Source organism: Chiloscyllium punctatum, chromosome 30 (genome assembly GCF_047496795.1).
Source record: "Chiloscyllium punctatum isolate Juve2018m chromosome 30, sChiPun1.3, whole genome shotgun sequence".
In the NCBI taxonomy this organism is placed as follows: Eukaryota; Metazoa; Chordata; class Chondrichthyes; order Orectolobiformes; family Hemiscylliidae; genus Chiloscyllium; species Chiloscyllium punctatum.
Window position 1 is genome coordinate 25034035 of NC_092768.1, and position 22638 is coordinate 25056672.

The following is a 22638-nucleotide window of genomic DNA, read 5'->3' on the forward strand; positions in this document are numbered from 1 at the left end:
AGAGACATATCTCCAAAAACATACAAACAAGAAACAACCCACTCTACTCACTACTGCAGACTTTCTGTAGGCCACTTAAACAACTAAATTATCTGATTCTGTGCTGTGAACTTCACCCAAACAGTTCCTCCACGATCAGTTGTGAATTTCACTTTGTTAATTTTCCTAGACGCACTCCAGAGATACATGAATTCAAAACAGCAATTGCAGTAACTGTGCAGATACCCTCTCTGCTGCACTGTGTTCACCATGTGCTTCCTTTGTCTGTGCTGCTCCCTTTTAAAACTTGTTGTTTTGACTTTTTTTCTCAAAGGAAATATTAGAATTCTCTGTTAATGTGTGATACATTCTGCAGTGTTTCACTGGCTCTGAATTAGTCGACATCAACCAATTTTATTGACATCAGGGTTTTGTTTTCACAGGGACAGCGACACTGCTATCAAGGGGAACAAATGTTTAGAGATCTCGGGGATTGATCAGGTTCACGTCATTGCTGGGCTTCAAGTGCCTGATGTATTTCCTTCATCACTTTGGTCAGTACATGTGTGGAGTTTGCATATTCTCTCTGTGTCTGCGTGGGTTTCCTCCGGGTGCTCCGGTTTCCTCCCACAAAAATGTGCAGGTGAGGTGAATTGGCCGTGCTAAATTGCCCGTCGTGTAAGTTGAAGGGGTAAATATAGGGGAATGGGTCTGGGTGGGTTGCTCTTCGGAGGATAGTTGTGGACTTGTTGGGCTGAAGGGCCTGTTTCCACACTGTAAATAATCTAATCTAAAAAAATTTCAGAGGGGCTGAATGGCTTCAGTTGTTGTGATCGGCGCTACATAAATGCAGGAAACTCACAGACCCATTTCTGCATCTGTCACCGCAGTATCATCTGGTCATTTTATAATTCTTTTTGTTTGAGGTTGAGTGCCTATAATCATTCACACAATTCAGGTTCCGGATCCCGATCTGACCCTGAGTTTCACCAAAGGGTTTATGATCGGCAGTGAGATTCGTGAAACCTGGGTCCCAGCCCATCTTACACACCTTCTCTCCTCCCTCCCGCCCTCTCTCTCACTGTCCCTCCCCCAAAGGTAACCCTCCCGGCCAGGGTGAAGTCCCCCTCGGCGGACTAAAACTGTTTCAACTCAAAATATTGTCTTTCACTGGTTCCCAGGTCAAAATCTTCATAAAACATAGTTACTAAATACTCTTCTCTGACATTTGCCGTGAAATCCATCAGTAAATGATTGAACTGAATTTGTTCACCAGCGCAGTCACATTGAAACTGAAAGTGGTTTGAAACAGAAAGTGCTGAGATTGATCATGGCTTCCAAACAGCAGCTCCTGAGACTGATCGAGGAGGTAATTTGTCCCATTTGTCTGGATTTCTTCACCGATCCGGTTACACTGGAGTGTGGACACAACTTCTGCCGCTCCTGTATCACCAAGAGTTGGGAAAAGAAGGAGGCAAACTCCTGCCCGGAATGTAGAGAGGAATTTCCGAAAAGAAACCTCAGGGTAAATCGGGCCTTAGCGAATCTGGCCGAGGAGTATCGAAAATTAAAGCTGGATCCGAAAGAGAAGGAAAGTAAACCTCACTGTGAGAAACATCAGGAAGATCTGAAACTGTTTTGTGAAACTGACAAGAAATTGATCTGTCTGATTTGTAGAGATTCGCGGGAACACAGAGAGCACCGCTTCCTGCCGATTAATGAGGCTTTTGAAATATACAAGGTAAAAGAGAGAATATTTTATAAACAGCGTGTTTCATCACATATCCCTGATCCCACACCAGACCGAACACAGCTAACTTTTCAATTTCTTTTTCAATCACAGGATCAGCTGAAATCTTCCTTTGATTCTCTCACTGAGAAGAAATCGTCGGTTCTACAAACAGAACTGACCCAGAAACGGAAGATTACCGAAGTGAGGGTGAGCTCTCCCTGTGCTGATTCTCTGGGATCTGGGTTAGTTTTGTTCCCTTTATCGCGGGACATTAATGAGGTTTCACATTTCATTTGGTAGGAACAGGCGAGCAGTCTGCAGACCCACATCACATCCGAGTTCACTAAAATGCACCAGATTCTCACTGAGAAAGAGTAGCGTTTACTCAGAGATCTCAGGGAAGAAGAGGAGAGGATTGTGGAACCAATGGAGAAAAACCTTCGAGAGATTCAGGAGAATTTAAATTCTATTGAGGAGAATCTCTCAAAGTTGCAGAAACAGATGGAGCAAAAAGACGAGCTGATGTTTCTGAAGGTGAGGGAATATATTGCAGGTTATTTCAGACAGATTTCGGACATGATGACAACTGTAAAAATAATATGGAATGTCGTGTAAAAAAATGAACTGACCTTGTGACTGTCCGGACGGTTCTGCTGTTCAAAGTTAAAAATCACACAACACTAGGTTATACCAACAGATTTACTTGGAAGCACACTGGCTTTCTGCTGTTGACACTGAAGAAGGGTCAATGCTCCCGAAACGTTCACTCTGATTTCTTTCCACAGATTCTTCCAAACCTGCTGAGATTTTCCAGTAATTTTTTTGGAACAAAATTTGTTTTGTTATGATCTCCGTGTTTCCCAATTTTAATTATCTCCTGGAACTCCCATTGTAATCCAGTTCCAGTTCCATGTGGATAGTGTGTGGGTGTGACTGGTATAATGGGAGTCACTGGATCTGTGAGCGGGACTGATGGCTAGTTCCAGTTTATTTTACACTCTCCTCAATCTTCCTTCCAAAATTGATCACTTTACACTTCCGTGTTGTGTCTGCTCATTTCAGCAGCGTGTCTGTCTCCTCCTGAAATCTGTTACTGCCATCCTCACTGTTTGTGATTCATTTCTTTCAGGAGGAAGCTTGTCGGAAGAGAAGGTAGGACATACGCTTTACTCAAACTCTGCACAGTTTGCTCAATAACTCAGGGACGGGTTATTATGGGGTTATTTCCTGGTTATTGTCACCGCTTCAAAGGGTGATTCATCGGATAACAGTAACTTCGGTTATGATTCATACATGATTGTTTTTATAAGAAGAATATTGTTACAGGTTTTAAACAGTATTACATTTTATAAAACTGTTCTACAATATTGTAAACAATGACAAGATGCCTGTGAATACAGCCTGGTTCTCAGGCTGGAAGTGATCACTGCCCTGACTTGGGCTGTTTGCCTGACTGTGACCTTCCCCTGACCCTGTGAGAGACACACTGCCCATGTTTCCAGGAAATGGCCATCCCTGTCCCTGCATGGCTCCTGACCAACTTGAGACAGTCAGAGTTTAAAGGGCAAATCATTTTTGTTTTACCTTTTACAATACTAACTCTCACCGTAGCTTTTATAAAAGGTACAATAAATGCAAAAATAAAAAGGTCTTTAATTAGTACAATCTAATGTTCTGAGGTATTTTACAGGAGAGTTGGAAAGTGTAGAAAAGTGTCACTGAGCTTTTAATCCAGATGTTTGCTGTGAGTTTTAGCAGAATTTAAAGGAAGAAAAAGGAATATAGAGATGGAGAGTCTGGGGGAATGGAATTCCAGAGCTGAGGATCTCAGCAGCTGAAGGTCCAACATCCAATGGGGGGAGAGACTAAAATCAGAGATGGTCAGAAGGCCGGAGAAGTAGGACTCTCTGAGGGTTGTGGGACCCATGTATTGCACAGATGGACGTGGGGCTTTTCGATGTTTCAGGTTTTTTGCTTCTGTTCCACAAGCTCTGTTTAGAATACAGCAAGGGGATGGGGAAATGTATATCATCTCCATGGTGTGTGAAGTCTCAGTTACTATTCTGTTGTCAGGACATGGGCCTTTCTCTGGACCTGGACATTTCCAATCCTTGCCCGTGCATTGTCAAATTCTTGTTGGATCAGTTACAAAAATAAGAGGAACATTTCACTTTCTAACCCAGGGACTCAAACATGAAAAATGCGGAAAGCTTGAATACTTAAATGTTTTCATCAATGTTGGAACAAAGCAGAGGTTATCGTGTCATCTGTTTAATGTTTACAGGATTAGTGATGAGAAGATGACACTCTCAGCTGCTGATGCCTCTCTGTCTCTGGGACAGTTCACCGGCCCTTTACAGTACACTGTCTGGAGAGAAATGATACACACCATTCACCCAGGTAAACACGTGCATTCATTTTCCTAATGATAGATTCAGATGTGCAGGGTCTCCAAGTCCCCAGTTTACATCTTCACATCACTAGTTGTTAATTCTGGAAGACTCTCCCTGGAAACATTGTACTTTCTGTGGGTCCATTTGGGTAAGTGTCTGAAGCCACCAGCTCTGTGTGTCAGAGCAGTGAAGGGTTCTGTCTCACCAGAGGATTGAGCACGGAAACAGGATTTCGAGAGGAGACTGGGCTGGCTGCATCTGGAGTGACATTGGAGGAACAGTTTTTATCATAATATCAGGAAGGCATGTAGACATTAAAGAGCCAGTGTTAAAAGACACATATCTCATGGGGGTTGTGAGAAAAACAAAAACAGAAATTGCTTGAAAACCTCAGCAGGTCTGCGGAGAGAAATCAGAGTTAAACTTTCAGATTGAATGATCTTTCCTCAAAACTGATAGTAGCTGGGAAAAGTCAGTTTATACGCAGAAGGTACAGTGGGGAGGAGGTAAGGAGGAAATGATAGGTTGGGATCGACCCCAAAGAGAGAGAAGAACAGTTAGAAAGACAAAAGAGTAGATAATGATTAGGTTAGGAGAGTGAATACCTGGTGATGAAGACTGTTAATGCCGAATAATAGGCAGAGTGTAACGGCAGTGATAACAAGACCTGATATGTGGGGTAGTGGTCTAGTTCATGGTAGAGCTCTGGGCCTAGAATTATTGGACTTGAAATTGTGTCCAAAGACTTGCAGGGTCCGGATGTGGAAAATTAAGTGTTGTTATTCCAGCCTGCACTGAGCTTCAGTGGAGCTCTGCAACAAGCTTGAGACAGAGATGTTGCCCAGAGAACAGGAAGCTGAGTTAAAGTGGTAAGCAGCTGGAAGCTCAGGGTCCTTTTTTTTCAGGCAGAACACAGATGCTTTGTTTCCCCAATACAGAGGAGACCACATTGTGAGCAGTGAATGAAGGACACGACATTGTGAAAGTGCTACTCACCTTGTGGGTGTGTTGGACCCTGGATACTGAGGAGGGAGGAGGTAAATGGGCAAGTGTTGTATCTTTGGCAGTTGCTGAGGATGTTGCTGTGGGGCTGTGCATGGGTGTTGGGAGTGAAGGAAGAGTGCACCAGGGTGAATGGAAGGGAACGGTCCCTGTGAAAGGCTGACAAGGGAGCAGAGGGAAATATGTGCCTGGTGGCAGAAATGCTGTCTGATGCTCTTCTGGTTGTGGATGCTGGTGGGATGGTAGGTTAGGATGAGGGGAATGCTATCACTGTTGTGGCAGAAAAGAGAGGGGGTGTGGGCTGAAGTGTGGGAGGTAGGTCAGACCCAATTGAGGGCACTCTCAACAACATTGCTATGGAGACTTCAGTAGGGGAAGGATGTGGGCATTTCCGAGGCTCCCTTGTCAAAGTTTGCCTTGTCGGAGCAGATGAGAATGGAGACGGAGGAACTGGGAGAATGGAATAAGATTGTTTACAGGAAGCAGGATACAAGGATGTATACTTTAGGTAGCTAGGGGAGTCGGGTTTATAGTGGATATTATTGTTCAGTCTGTCCCCAGAAATGGAAACAGACATGCCAAGGAAAGAAAAAGGAGGAATCAGTGATCGACTAGGTGGCGGTGGGGGTGGGATGGAAGTTGATAATTGGCAGTGTCAGAATTGGGGGAGAGGATGGTCAAGTGGGGAAGGTGGAATTTAGATAGTTTAACAAAGAGAAGGAGTTGGAAACACTGAGAGACTACCTTTTATAAGAGAAGATTTTGGATGGTCTTACTGAAGTGATCAATGATGAAAACCGCAGCAAATAAATATCAATTGAAAGAACTGTGGATGCTGTAAATAAGAGACAAAAACAGAATTTGCTGGAAAAGCTCAGCACACCTGGCAGCATCTGTGATGTGTTAAAGGAGCAGGCAACTGGAAGCTCAGGGTTTTTTTCATAGACAGAATGCAAGTGTACAGCAAAGCTGTCACCCAGTCAATGCTTTATTTCCCCAATGTAGAGGAGACCACATTGTGAGCAGTGAATGCAGTAGATTCGATTGAGTGAAGTGATTGAGATTTTTGAAAAAGTAACAAAGAGGATTGATGAGGGCAGAGTAGTAGATCTGATCTATTTCGACTTCAGTAATGCGTTCGACAAGGTTCCCCATGGGAGACTGATTAGCAAGGTTAGATCTCATGAAATACAGGGAGAACTCGCCATTTGGATACAGAACTGGCTCAAAGATAGAAGACAGAGGGTGGTGGTGGAGGGTTGTTTTTCAGACTGGAGGCCTGTGACCAGAGGAGTGCCACAAGGATTGGTGCTGGGTCCTCTACTTTTTGTTATTTACATAAATGACTTGGATGCGAGCATAAGAGGTACAGTTAGTAAATTTACAGATTACAACAAAATTGCAGGTGTAGTGGACAGCGAAGAGGATTATCTCAGATTACAACAGAATCTGGACCAGATGGGCCAATGGGCTGAGGAGTAGCAAATGGAGTTTAATTCAGATAAATGCGAAGTGCTGCATTTTGGGAAAGCAAATCTTAGCAGGACTTATACACTTAATGGTCAGGTCTTAGTGAGTGTTGCTAAACAAAGAGACCTTGGAGTGCAGGTTCATAGCTCCTTGAAAATGGAGTCACAGGTAGATAGGATAGTGAAGAAGGCATTTGGTATGCTTTCCTTTATTGGCCAGTGTATTGAGTACAGGAGTTGAGAGGTCATGTCGCAACTGTACAGAACATTGCTTAGGCCACTGTTAGAATATTGCATGCAGTTCTGGTCTCCTTCCTATTGGAAAGATGTTGTGAAACCGGAAAGAGTTCAGAAAAGATTTACAAGGATGTTGCCAGGGTTGAAGGATTTGAGCTATAGGGAGGGACCGAACAGGCTGGGGCTGTTTTCCCTGGAGTGTCAGAGGCTGAGGGGTGACCTTATAGAGGTTTACAAAATTGTGAGGGAGATGGATAGGGTAAATCAGCAAAGTCTTTTCCCTGGTGCCGGGGAGTCCAGAACTATAGGGCATAGGTTTAGGGTGAGAGGGGAAAGATATAAAAGAGTCCTAAGTGGCAACATTTTCACGCAGAGGGTGGTATGTGTATGGAATGAGCTGCCAGAGGAAGTGGTGGAGGCTGGTACAATTGCAACATTTAAGATGCATTTGAATGAGTATATGAATAGGAAGGGTTTGGAGGGATATGGGCCGGGTGTTGGCAGGTGGGGCTACATTGGGTTGGGATATCTGGTCGGCATGGACGGGTTGGACAGGAGGGTCTGTTTCCATGCTGTACATCCCTATGACTCTCTGACTCTAAGTGCAGATAAGGCATTGCTTCACCTGGAGGTCTGTTTGGATCCTTGAATACTGAGGAGGGAGGAAGGAAACGGACAGGTGTTCCACTTTCAGCAGTCTCAGGGGTAGGTGCCATGAGGCTGTGGGGGGCTGTTGGGAGTGAGGGAAGAATAGACCAGGGCATCCTGGAGGGAACAGTCCCTGTGGAAGGTGGACAAGGGAGGGGAGAGGAATAGGTGTCTGGTAGTGACAGAAATTATGGCTGATGATCTTCTGGATGTTGGTGCTGGTGGGATTGTTGATGAGGACAAGGGGAATCTTATCAGTGTTGCAGGAGGGAAGAGAAGGGGTAAGAGTTAAAATGCCAGAGATGGGTTGGACCCAGTTGAGGACCTTGTCAACAACAGTGCTGGGGAATCCATGGTTCAGGAAGAGAGATTGCATATCCACGGGAAAGAGGAGGCAGCTAGCGTCATAAGCAGGAAATTTTGGAATGGGCATACTGTTTGAGGAATGGTATTTGCAAGTGAGCAGGGACTACGTCATGGTAGGAAATGATGAGGTCTGTGAGGCAGGAGCAGGCAGAAAGAATGGGTCTGCCCAGGTAATCCTGTTTGTGTATTTTGGGAAAGAGGTAAAAGCAAGTTGTGTGGGATTGGGGGACGATCAGCTGGAGGCAGTTGGAGTGGGGGCGCGGATCCCCAGATGAAATGAGGTTGGTGACCGTGGTTCGCACAATGGCCTGATGTTCCATCATGGGGTCACAGACGAGAAGCAGATAGGAGGAGGTAGCTGAGAGGTATCTCAGCTTCTGCAATGCAGTGGTCAGTTTGCTGACTATTATAACACCACCCTGATCAGCAGGTTTAATCACAAAGTCAGGTTTGGATCTGAAGGCATTGAGCATGGTACTGCTTCCCTCTACCATTCAGAATTGAAAAGGTTTATCGATTTTCTTTCCAACTTCCACCTTACTCTCATCTTCACCCAGTCGCTCTCTGAATCCGCCCTTCCCTTCCTCAACATCTCTATTTCTATTTCTGGGGATAGATTGGCCACTAATATCCACAGTAAACCCTCCGACTCCCACAATTACCTGGCCTTTACGTTCTCACACACTGCTCTCTGTAAAGTCTCCATTCCATTCTCCTAGTTATTCCGTCTCCATCATATTCGTTCCGATGATGTTAACTTTGGCAAGGGATCCTCTGAAATGTCCACCTTTTTCCTCAACCGAGGATTCCTCTGGGCCCTCAAGTGGGACCAACCCATCTCTCACACTTCAGCCCTCACCCCCTCTCTTCCCTTCTGCAACAGTGATAGGGTTCCCCTTGTCCTTACCTACCATCACAACAGCATCCATCTCCAGAGGATCATCAGCTGCCATTTCCTCCGTTTCCAGTGAGATGTCACCACCAGACACCACACACCTCCCCTTCCACAGGAACCATTCCCTTTGGGACACTGTTTACTTCCAACGCCCCCTCACAATGTCATAGCACCTTCCCCGCAACTGCTGAAGGTGGAACACCTGTCAATTTACTTCCTCCCTCCTCAGTATCCAAGGGCCCAAACACACCTTCACCTGCCTGCACTTCTCACAATCTAGTCTACTGTATCCACTGCTCACAGTGCAGCCTCCTTTCTATTGGGGATATGAAGGGTCGACTTCAGAACACTTGCATTCTGCTTGCCAAAAAAGACCCTGAAATTCCAGATGCCTTTTAACACACTTCCCTGTAACCTGGTAAAAACAATGGGAGAAAGTGAGGCCTGCAGATGCTGGCGATCAGAGCTGTAAAATGTGTTGCTGGAAAAGCACAGCAGTTCAGGCAGCATCCAACGATCAGGAGAATCGACGTTTCGGGCAAAAGCCCTTCATCAGGAAGCCAGGCAGAGAGCCTGCAGAGTGGAGAGTTAACTGAGATGAGGATGGGGGTGGGGAGAAAGTCGCATAGAGTACAGTAGGTGAGTGGGGGAGGGGATGAAGATGATAGGTAGGAAATGATCTGAGAGTTGCAGTGGGACAGGGACTCCCTGAGATTCTTGTAGAGAGAGGAGGAAAACTTCTTCAAGGCAGGCATCCTTGCAAGAGGATTCGCAATAGGGTTAAAATCGAGGTAAAAACAATGGGAGAAAGTGAGGACTGCAGTTGCTGGAGATCAGACCTGAAAAATGTGTTGCTGGAAAAGCACAGCAGGTCAGGCAGCAACCAAAGATCGCTGTAACCTGCCAACACCTCTGCCTCAGGCTTACTGCAGTGCTCCAATGCAGCTCAATGCAAGCTGGAAGTACAGCACGTCACTTTCAGCTTGGGGATCGTGCAGCCTTCCAGGCCCAATATCAAATTGAATAACTTTGGGATCTGCGCTCTCACACCACCAGGCCTTGTTATCACAGAGTCTGCTATTACATACAAACCATTGTTAGCCACTAACAGTCTCCATTAACAGCTATTCACCCCCCGAGCCAGATTGTTATCCTCTCATTTGTCTGTCTAACTGCTCTTCTCTCTCTTTGGGCTCAATCCCCACCTATCATTTACTCTTCACCCCTTCTCCCCCACCATATCTCCTGTATATAAACTGACATTTCCTAGCTACCACCAGTTCTGAGGAAACATCACTCAATCCAAAATGTTCACTCTGATTTCTCTGCACAGATGCTGGCAGACCTGTTGAACCTGATAAATATCTATGAGTGTAACATAGCCAAATATTAAACAAAGCAGATACTTATAAACTTCCATAAGGGGAGGGTGAAAAGCCAGCTTGCAGCTAGTGAGGTTGTTACGACTGACACACTTAATGGTCAGGTCCTGGGGTGTGTTTCTGAACAAAGAGACGTTGGAGTGCAGGTTCATAATTCCTTCAAAGTGAAGTCGCAGGTAGATAGGATAGTGAAGAAGACATTTGGTATGCTTTCCTTTCTTGGTCAGAGCATCGAATATAGGAGTTGGAAAGTAATATTGCAACTGTACAGCACAGTGATTAGACCAGTTTTGGAATACTGTGTGCAGTTCTGGTCTCCCTCCTATTGGAAGGCTGTTGTGAAACTTGAAAGAGTTCAGAAAAGATTGACAAGGGTGTTGCCAGGATTGGAGGAGTTGAGCTAGAGGGAGAGGCTGAATAGGCTGGGACTGTTTTCCCTGGAGCGTCAGAGGCTGAAGGGTGACCTTATAGAGGTTTACAAAATTATGAGGGGCATGGATAGTGTAAATTGGCAAAGTCTTTTCCCTGGGGTCGGGGAGTCTCAAGTAAAAGGCATAGGTTTAGGGTAAGAGGGAAAACAGTTAAAATGGACCTAAAGAGAAACGTTTTCATGCAAACGATGGTCCATCTATGGAATGAGCTGCCAGAGGAAGTGGAGGAGGTTGTCACAATGACAACATTGAAAATGCATCTGAATTGTTATATGAAGAGGATGGATTCAAGAGGGATATGGGCCAAGTGCAGGCAAATGGAACTAGATTCGGTTATGATATCTGGTCAGCACAGATGAGTCAGACTGAAGTGTCTATTTCTGTGCTGTACATCTCTCTGACTCTAAATTAGAGAATTAATCTGTGAACAGTGATGTCACAGAAACAGCAGTGTGATGATGAAAAGTCATCAGTTTTGATTATCTCAGTTGTGGTGGAAAGGTTCAGTGACACCGAGGAAACTAATACATTGTTTTGTTCCTAATGGTGATGCGGGAGATTACAAAGAGGTCCTCAATGGTAGTAATATCTAGATTATTCCCAGTACCATATGCGAGTGAGAGTAGGAGCAGTAGGACAATGTGTGGCTAAGGAGCTGAAGTAAGGAGCAAGAATTCACATTTTTGGACCACTGGAACCTTTGTTGGAATAGACCTGTAGAAGACAGATGGGTTGCACCTGCATTCCTGCATTGGAGGGGGATCAGTATTCTGGCATGGAGATTTGCTCGTGTGACTTGGGAGACTTTAAACTGGTAAGCAGGGAGGGAATGTATTGATGGGACTCAGATAGTGAGATAAGAAATAAGGTGCAGTAGATAAAGGGAGTAAGTTAAGTACTCAAGGTCGGCATAAGCACAGCAGAGAATGAGGTAAGAATGAGCAATTGAACTGCATTTATTTCATGCAAGAGGCCCGAAAGATAAGACCGATTAACTTAGGGCATGGTTGGGAACATAGGATTGGAATATCATAGCTATTAGTGGTGAAACGTGGCTCAGGGAACGGAAGGGGGTCATACTAAAGATAGAAAGGGAGGCAAGAAAGGAGGGGTGTGGTATTTTTAATTAAAGATTACATTATGATTGCACTTCAAGGGAATACTCCTGGGGACAATCAAGGGACATTATTTGGGTGGAACTCGGAAAGACCTCATTGGGATTGTAGTATAAGCTGTCAAATAGACAGTGGAAAATTGAGAAGCAACATGCAGGGAGATCTCAGATATCCGTAAGGTTAATAGGGTTGCAATAATTGGGAATTTTAACTTTCCAAGCGTAAACTGGGAATTCCATTGTGCTAAGAAGTTGGATGGATAGGAGTCTATGTGTGTCCAAGAAAATTTTCTTATTCAATATGCAGGTGCACCTGTGTTCCTGGAGTGTCAAAGGCTGAGGGGTGAACGTATTGAGATTTATAAAATCATGAGGAGCATGGAAAGGGCAAACAGACAAGGTAGGAGTGGGGCAGTCCAGAACTAGTTGGCAGAGGTCTATAGTGAGAGGGAAAAGGTTTAAAAGGGCTCTAAGGGGCAAATGTTTCATGCAAAGGTTGCTGCGTGTATGCAGTGAGATACAGAGGAAGTGGTGGTACGATTCCAAAATTTCAAAGGCATCTTGATGGTTACACAAATAGGAAGTGTGAGGAACAAAGCTCACGTATCAATAAATTTCAGTCCGAGTCAAATTCTGAAGCAGCGAACTTTATTGAAATGTTCTAGCTAAACGGGTGGCTAACAAGTAGGCACACCAATCCAAAACTTATTTCACAATTTATACAGTTTAACTGAGTTTCTCTCGGTACTTCCCTGTTTACTTCATTGGCCTAGCATATTATGCGTCAAACCTATCACTATTCCTTATTGTATTCCGCTCCTGCCGAGCTGCACTCCACCCTTGTTTAATTCTCCCACTACTCTAAGCCTGGCGTCCCTTACTCTTGTTTGTTTTATCCCTTATTTGTAACTAACTTGGCTCATTCTGGTGCCGACGTGAAGGCAATCTGCTGAGCTGGTGTGGCTCAGTGTCCTTTTCTTCCTACCATCTTCCTTATCTACTCGTCCTTAACATATTCAATTGTTGCTCGTCCTAATCTTAACTGACTCCCTTCATATAGTTTCATCTTTGCATGCAAGTTTAGCTAACTCAGCTCTTTGCTGAAACAAATATGCAATTGTGTAAATTAGCTCAGAAGCAACTGCTTTACTTATATACCACAGGAAGGTTTAGAAGGTTTTTACAGTTAAGTCCAACTGCTGGCAAATGGGACGAGATTAATTTGGATGAGTTGGTCCAAAAGGTCTGTTTCCATGCTGGATACCTTAATGACTCTAGCAACATCTTATTTTCCATTCTGCTGAAGCCACATGGGGAGAACATTATAAAAATTGGGGATTACATTCTTAGGAATGTACCATAGACCCACCCCAGTCAGAGATTAAATGCTAACAGGCAGACAAATCTCAGACAAGTGAAAAAACAAAAGGGTTGTTACATCAGAGGAATTCAGCCTCCCCAGGATGAACTGGGACAGGCAGATTGTGAAGGGCTTAGACAGGACAAAATTCTTAAAATGTCTCCACTTAATCTTTTTGAGGAGTGTGTCGAAGATCCAACAGGAGACAGGGCAAGTCTGGAACAGCTGAGATTCACCAAGGTGTTGCCTGGGCTGGAGCGTTTCACCTCTGAAGACAGACTTGATTGGCTGGAGATGTTTTCATTGAAGCAGAGAAGGCTGAGGGGAGAACCTGATGAAGGTGTAGAAAGTTATGAGGAATGGATTGGACAATAACAGGTGCATAGATTTAAGAGAAGGAGCAGGGGTTTTCAAGGGGAATTAAGGATAATATTTTTACCCAAGATCTCAGTTGGCATCAGGACCTCACTGCCTGAAAGGAGACAGAAATCTTTGCAACATTTAGGAAGTTATTCAGATGGAGTGATAGAGTCACACAGGATAGAAACAGGCTCTTCCATCGAATGAGTCCACACAGAACAGATATCCCAAACAGATCCTCATCCCATTTGCCAGCATTTGGTCCAAATCCCGCGAAACCCTTCCTATTCATATTGCCATCCTGATGCATTTTAAATGTTGTAATGAGACCAACCTCCACCACTTCCCCTGGCAGACCATTCCATACATGCACCAACCTCTGCATGAACAAGTTGTTTCTCAGGTTCTTCTGGAATCTTTCCCAACTCACCTTAAATCTGAGCCCTCCAGTTCTGGAGTCACCTACCCTGGGAAAAATACATGAGGTATTCACCCATTCCATGCCCTTCACGGTTTTATAAATCTCTAAAAGGTCACCCCTCAGCCTGCAATGCTACAGGGAAAAAAGCCCCAGCCTATTCAGCCACTCCTTATAACTCAAACCCTCCAGTCCCAGAAACAGTGCTGCAAATTCCTTCCACACTCTCAGGCCTCACAACATACTTACCCCATGGTAGGGTGACCAGAATCACACTCCAGTGTGCCGCACAGCCACAACATGATGTCGCAACTCCAATACTCAACGCACCGACCAATGAAGGCAAGCATGCCATACTCTCTCTTCACCACCGTGTCTCCCTGCAACTCTACCCCATGTACCTGCACCCCCAGGCCTCCCATTCAATAACACCCCCCAGGGCCATACCATCAACTGTATTACTCTGGCCTGGTTTGGCCGAACAAAATGCAACATCCATCAAAGCTTTACCTGCACATCCAGCAATATCATTTATTGTAACCGTTGTTCCCGATGTGGTCTCCTCTGTATTGTGGAGACTGGACGCCTCATAGCAGAGCGCTTCAACGAACATTTCTGGGACACCTGCACCAATCAACCCCACTGCCCTGTGGCCCAACATTTCAACTGCCCCTCCCACTCTGCCAAGGACATGCAGGTCCTGGGCCTCCTCCACTGCTGCTCCCTCACCACCTGACGGCTAGAGGAAGAACGCCTCATCTTCCGCCTCGGAACACTTCAAGCTCCCACAGCCATTCCCACAGCCAGTTCCGCCCCTCACAATTCCTCATGCACCACATGTGACATCACTTCTGCTCCTCACATCATCGCTGATGTCACACGCTCAGTGACTTCCACAGCCCCACTGCCATGTTCACCACCACTTCCGCCCCTCATCAATGCTACTCACCTGTATTCTGCTGACATGCACCCCCCCCACCCCCCACAGATCCCACTGTTACCATCCCTGCCCACCAGGACCCTGAGGGGAACACCACCCCTGCTCATGACTCCACCCCCATTCCCTCTAACACTACACCCCACTCCAGTTACAGGCTCTGCCCCCACTCTCAGCTCCACATCTTCACCCGGTCCTAGCTCCCAGCCCTGCCAAGTTTTCAACATTCCCCCTTATCTCCCCCTCACTGAGGATGAACGATCAGTCCTCAGCAAAGGCCTCACCATCATCCCCCTCCGCCCACGCATCAATGAATTTAATATACACCGTGACATCGAACACTTCTTCTGCCACGTCCGCCTCTTACTTACTTTCACAATCAGGACTCCACCTTCTGAGGACCCCTTTGCCCGCTTCCAGCACACTCCATCCATCTGGACACCCCGCGCTGGCCTATGACCCGCCCTCGACCTCTTCATTTCCAATTGCCGCCGAGACATTAACCGCCGCAACCTATTGACCTCCCTCCCCCACTCCAACATCTCAACTCGACCTCACTATCAAAGCAGCAGATAAAGGGGGCGCAGTGGAAGTCTGGTGCACTGACCTCTACACCGCTGAAACCAAACACCAACTCGAAGACACCTTTTCCTACCGCCCCCTCGACCATGACCCCACCCCCCCATCACCAAAACATCATCTCCCAGACCGTACAGAACCTCATCACCTCAGGAGATCTCCCACCCACAGCTTCCAACCTCATAGTCCGGGAACCCCGCACTGTCCAATTTCACCTCCTTCGCAGGATCCACAAACCTGGTCACCCTGCCCGACCCATTGCCTCAGTTTTCTCCTGCCCAACCAAATGCATCTCTACCTACCTCAATACTGTCCAATCCCCCCTAGTCCAGGAATGCCCCAAATACGTTTGAGACACCACCCATGCCCTCCACCTCCTCCAAGACTTCCGTTTCCCTGACCCCCAATGCCTCATCTTCACCATGGATATCCAATCCCTCTACGCCTCCATCTGCCATGATCAGGGCCTCCAAGCCCTCTGGTTCTTCCTCTCCCGATGTCCCCACAGTACCCTTATACCAACACTCTCATTCGTTTGGTTGAACTGGTCCTCACACTTAACAATTTCTCCTTCAAATCCTCCTACTTCTTCCAGACCAAAGGGGTTGCCATGGGCACCCGTATGGGCCCCAGCTACGCCTGTCTCTTTGTTGGCTATGTAGAACAGTCCATCTTCTGTAGTTACACCGGCACCACTCCCCACCTCTTCTTCCACTACATTAATGACTGCATTGGCGCCACCTCATGCTCCCGTGAAGAGGTTGAGCAGTTCATTAACTTCACCAACACATTCCACCCCGACTTTAAATTCACCTGGACCATCTCTGACACCTGCCTCCCCTTCCTGGACCTCTCTATTTCCATTAATGACAACCGACTTGACACCGACAGATTTTATAAACCCACCGACTCCCACAGCTACCTGGATTACATGTCTTCCCAATCTACCTCCTGAAAAAATGCCATCCCCTATTCCAAATTTCTCCGCCTCTGCCTTATCTGCCCCCAGGAGGACCAGTTACACCACAGAACAGACCAGATGACCTCCCTTCTTTCGACACCGCAATTTCCCTTCCCACATGGTTAAAGATGCCCTCCAACGCATCTCGTCAACATCCCACCACTCCGCCCTCAAACCCCACCCCTCCAACTGTAACAAGGACAGAACCCCACTGGTGCTCATCTTCCACCCTACCAACCTTCGCATAAACCACATCATTTGATGACATTTCCGCCACCTCCAAACAGACCCTACCACAAGGATTTTATTTCCCTCCCCATCCGTTTCTGCTTTCCGGAAAGACCATTCCCTCCGTGACTACCTGGTCAGGTCCACGTCCCAAACAACCAACCCTCCCTTCCTAGCACCCTCACCTGCCACTGCAGGAATTGCAAAACCTGGGCACTGAACTCCATCCAAGGCCCCAAAGGAACCTTCCACATCCATCAAAGGTCTACCTGCATATCCACCAATATCATTTATTGTATTTGTTGCTCCTGATATGGTCTCCTCTACATGGGGGAGACTGGATGCCTCCTAGCAGAGCACTTCAGGGAACACCTCCGGGACACCCGCACCAATCAACCACACCGCCCTGTGGCCCAACATTTCAACTCTCCCTCCCACTCTGCTGAGGACATGCAGGTCCTGGGCCTCCGCCACCGCCACTCCCTCACCACCTGACACCTGGAGGATGAATGCCTCATCTTCTGCATCGGAACACTCCAACCCCATGGCATCAATGTGGACTTCATCAGTTTCCTCATTTCCCCTTCTCCCACCTCACCTCAGCTCCAAGCTTTCAGCTTAGCACCGTCCCCATGACCTGTCCTACCTGCCTATCTTCCTTTCCACCTATCCACTCCACCCTCCTCTCTGACATATCACCTTCATCCCCACCCCCATTCACCCATTGTACTCTTTGCTACCTTCCCCCACCCTCCTCTCTGACATATCACCTCCATCCCCACCCACATTCACCTATTGTACTCTATGCTACTTTCTCCCCTCATTCTCACTCACCTTTCCCACCCCCTAGTGCTTCTTCTCCCTCTAACTCTGCCACACTCTCTGCCCCTCACTTTCCCCTCACCTTCTGTTTCAGTTTACTCTCTCCACCACACTCTCCCTTGCCACTACCATCACACTTTTCCCATCTTCTGCCCGCTCCTCCTGGCTCCCCGGATGATCTCATCCCGAGGGATACCCCTTCCCATCGCTCTCATCTGAGCACTCAACCCTCCGGTGCTCATCCCCCCTCTGAGCTCCCCTCATTCTCTACATCTCTCTCGCTCTCATACCACCTCTTCACTCTCCTCTCCTCTCACTCCCACATCTCCTCACTTTCCACCCTCTATCCCACATCTACTCACTCTCCCCCTCTTTTTAACATTGCCCTCCATCCTGCGATAGGGTTAGGTTTAGGGTTCTGTTCTTCCTATGCACTTCATTTCCCCACCCACTCTCCTCCAAATGAGCCCTCTCACCTCCCCTCCCTTACTCCTCCCTCTCCATCCCTCTGCCTCACCCATCCTTCCACCTCATTCCTCCACTCTCATCACTCACTGCACTCTCCCTCACTCACTCCTCTTTCCCTGTCCCTCCCCTCCATCAATTCACCTTTTCCCGACTCGCTCCATCTCCCTTTCACTCCCACACCCTCTATCGCTTCGTCCCTCACTACCTGCTCCCTCTCTCTGACGGTGTTATTTGATCTCTCCCCCAGCTCCAGCCTCTCTGACTCTGGATCCGAACACAGCCCATCCCCGGCTCATCCTGTCTGAGGACCGGACCAGTGTGAGACTCGGAGATACAGAACAGCCGCTCCCTGACTCCCCGGAGAGATTTGATCCCTGGGAATGTGTCCTTGGATCAGAGGGATTCACATCAGGGAGACATTACTGGGAGGTGGAGGTGGGAGAGAAGATGGAGTGGGGTCTGGGACTGGCCCGAGAGTCTGTGGAGAGGAAAGGGGAGATCACCCCGAGCCCGGAGACTGGATTCTGGATTGTGTGGCTGGGACCCAGATGTGGTTATTTTGCCATCACCTCCCCCTCACTGACCACCCTCTCCCCGAGTGTGAATCCCCGGAAGATCGGGGTTTTCCTGGACTATGAGAGTGGACAGGGGTCATTTTACAATGCGGACACCATGTCCCATCTCCACACTTTCACCCACACTTTCACTGAGAGGATCTTTCCCATCTTCTATTCGGGATGGAATCACGGTGGGAAAAACTCCGCCCCGCTGACAATCTGCGGGATTAAAGGGCACTGACAGATCCTTCCCATAATTTCACCCCGTCCCCTTGCCTCCTGCCAGCCGTAAACTGATGGGGGTCGGTCTCAGTCTGGGGGCAAGAGGGAGGGGGAGGGAAGAAACAAATAGAAGCTCAATTGTAGAGAGGGACTGACTGGGTAGAATGAGCTGTGAGCTGCAGGAACCCGGGGACCTTCCTGCCTGTAATGTTGCTCCACAGGCGGGAGGTGGCGCTACATGACGGTGTTGGAGATGAATCAGTCAGTGGGTCTCAGACTGGGCTCAGGGGAGTCTTTCCAGGGGGGACACCAAATCATTTCACTGCAGGGTCAGTGGGGTCTTTCCAGGGGGACTGGGCTGAATCAAAATAAAAATGTCAGATCGATCTTCTTTAGACTTCCACCATGTGTCAATAATGTATACCCCATACATAGAACATAGAACAGTACAGCACAGAACACGCCCTTCCGCCCACGATGTTGTGCCGACCATTGGTCCTTATGTGAGGTAAACCTAATGTACGAACCCTCAAATTTCTGTGACCATATGCATGTCCAGCAGTCTCTTAAATATCCTCAATGACCTCGCTTCCACAACTGCTGCTGGCAACACATTCCATGCTCTCACAATTCTCTGCGCAAAAAACCCGCCTCTGACATCCCCTCTATACTTTCCACCAAACAGCTGAAAACTATGACCCCTCGTTTTAACAATTTCTGCCCTGGAAAAAATTCTCTGGCTATCAACTCTATCTATGCCTCTCATTATCTTGTACACCTCAGTTCGGTCCCCTCTCTTCCTTCTTTTTTCCAATGAAAAAAGTCCGAGCCCAGTCAACCTCTCTTCGTAAAATAAGCCCTCCATTCCAGGCAGCATCCTGGTAAACCTCCTCTGAACCCTCTCCAAAGCATCCACATCTTTCCTATAATAGGGCGACCAGAACAGTATTCCAAGTGTGGTCTGACCAAAATTTTAAACAGCTGCAACAAGATCTCATCGCTCTTAAACTCAATCCCCCTGTTAATGAAAGCCAAAACACCACATGCTTTCTGAACAACAACATGATGTAATAACATTGAGAAACTGGTCTTGTTTTGCTCAGGTTTGTAACTATTGCCCAGAATGTTGCTGCTCTTTCATAAAATTGGAAAATTTGAAAACCTCAGATTTGAAATTGATGGGTGAACTGATCATTTATGTCATGATCATATAATATTTAACCATGTTTGAGACCATTAAGTTGATTGAACTTACAACTGAAGACACAATTAGGATTCAGAAGGAATTTGATCCTGAACTTGGAAAATGCTTTTGAGAAATTGTCACCTGAAAGAATTAGAATTAAAATGGAAGCCCATGGAATGAAATGCCAGTGATAATGCCAGGGTGGCATGGTGGCTCAGTGGTCAGCACTGCTGCCTCACGGGATCCAGGTTCAATTCCAACTTTGGGCGACAGCCTGTGTGGAGTTTACATGCTCTCCCCGTGTCTGCATGGGTTTCCTCTGGGTATTCCGGTTTCCTCCAACAATCCAAAGATGTCCATTTAGGTGAATTGGCCATGCTGAGTTGCCCATAGTGAAAGGTGCGTTAGTTAGGGGTAGATATAGGGGAATGGGTCTGGGTGGGTTAATCTTTGGAGGGTCGGTGTGGACTTGTTGGGCCAAAGGGCCTGTTTCCAGACTGTAGGGAATCTAATCTAATCAAAACATGAAGATGAATTTGACAGGGTGACAGTGAATCGGACTTTTGAGATGTGTTTTACAGCAATGTTCCGTGTTGGTCTGTTCCAGGCACAGGTCTGGCAGCATTTGTGCAGAGAAAATATTTTCTCAATCAATTTCTGTTTTGTTTCAGATTTCCAGCATTTGTAATTCTTTGTTTGTTGAACACTAGGTGTGTTACAAACTTCAATTTTCACTTCCAAGGTGAGCTACAAAAACAGAAATTGCTGGTGAGAATCAGCAATCTGGTAGCGCGAGTGGAGAGAAAGAAGAGACAACATTTGGGTTCAGTGAAACTGCTCCAGTTTCTCGAGCATTTTTTTATTTTTGTTGGAAACCTTGTGATTGGCAGTGAAATGTAGATTCTTCCGGATCATTTTAAAGGGTTGATGAGTTAAGTTTCAAGTAGGCTGAGGCATTAACTTCCCCACTGCTGACCAAGGACTCCACGTTATCTTCTTGAATTCCCTTTTTCATTGCAGGGCTGTGCCTCTGTGGTGAGAAAGGGACCCTGAAGCCTCTCGAGCCCATCACATAAATCAACACGTTTCTACACCCTCCCACTGGACAGACACAAGCAGATATGAACAAGAGTCACACTGGATTTGAAACATTTCTCACACCACAGCTGCTGCCAAACCTGCTGAGTTTCTCCAGCATTCTCTGTGCTTGTGTGGAATTTGAAGCTGCAGAGGGCTGTTGAGGCTGGGTCATTCAGGATATACAAGGCTCAGTTGAACAGATTTTTAACAAGGAAGGAAATCAAAAGTTATGGAGTTCAGGCCGCAAAGTCGATTTGAGAGTGCTCAGATTAGCTATAATCTTATTCAATGGCAAAGCAGAGGAGAGGTGACACCTGACAAACCTCAGTGAGTTTTTTGAGGAAGTGACAAAGAAGATTGATGAGTGCGATGGAAGTGTGTTTTTCTGTGACCAGCAGTGTTGTGCAGTGATCTGTGTTGAGACACCGTACAATAATAATTTGGAGAGGAATGTGGATGTCTGAGCTTGCAGTGTTTGACATGATGATAAAAACCCAGACTGACACTTGAGTTCAGGACTGGGGGAGTGCTGCAGTATTGGGACTGCACTCCATTCAATGACACTTTGATCCAAACCTCATGTAGGGGTGAATATCAAAAAGGTCCCATGGCCAATGTCTATCCCCCATACAACACCAAATCCATTAGATGATGTGTTCACATTGCTGTTTTTGGGAGCTTGCTCTGTACAGACTGGCTGCTTTATGTTCCATTTTGCAACATTAAATATAATTTTGAAATACTTCATAGACTGTAAGAAGCTATGAGATGTCATTACAAGTGCTTTGCAAATTCCAGTCTTTTTATCTGAGGCATTCAATAGGTTATTCAGGACTTGACAGGGTCCCTAATCTATTCAATCACTTGTGACAGTGACTCGCAGTTATAAATATAAGACAGTCACGAATATATCCAGTTGCAGCCTTCCCCTCTGTTGACTATAAGATGCAGCAGCTGAATGAAGTCAAAGAAATGTGATGTGTTGCATCTCTGAAAACCACCCCGGGTCTCCTCCACCATTTGATCGTGGCTGATATATTTCTCAGTTCCCATTCTCCTGCTTACTCTCTGTAACCCTGGTCCCTTTACTAATCAAGAAGCTATCCATCTCTGTCTTAAACACACTCAATGACTTGGTCTCCACATCTTTCTGTAACAATGAGTTCGACAGATTAAACACCCTCTGGTTGAAGAAATTCCTCCTCATTTCAGTTATAGAGTCAAAGAATCATAGAGACAAAGTTTGGGAGAAGATTTGTAGCTCGGGTGCTCGTTGTTGTGGTTCTGTTCGCCGAGCTGGGAATTTGTCTTGCAAACATTTCATCCCCTGTCTAGGTGACATCATCAGTGCTTGGGAGCCTCCTGTGAAGCACTTCTGTGCTGTTTCCTCCGGCATTTATAATGGCCTGTCTCTGCCGCTTCCGGTTGTCAGTTCGAGCTGTCCGCTGTAGTGGCCGGTATATTGGGTCCAGGTCGATGTGTTTGTTGATAGAGTCTGTGGATGAGTGCCATGCCTCTAGGAATTCCCTGGCTGTTCTCTGTTTGGCTTGCCCTATAATGGTAGTGTTGTCCCAGTCGAATTCATGTTGCTTGTCGTCTGTGTGTGTGGCTACTAAGGATAGCTGGTCGTGTCATTTCGTGGCTAGTTGGTGTTCATGGATACGGATCGTTAATTGTCTTCCTGTTTGTCCGATGTAGTGTTTTATGCAGTCCTTGCATGGGATTTTGTATACTACATTAGTTTTGCACATGTTGGGCATCCTACCATACATCAGGAGCATTTCAGAACTGACAGCCAGACTACTGCGACCA

At 46.5% G+C, this 22638-nt stretch overlaps 1 pseudogene; it reads left to right on the plus strand.

Moving 5' to 3' along the window:
* The first annotated feature begins 1253 nt into the window (after positions 1 to 1253).
* LOC140455325 (nuclear factor 7, brain-like) lies at positions 1254 to 18947 on the plus strand (annotated as a pseudogene).
* Positions 18948 to 22638: the final 3691 nt, after the last annotated feature.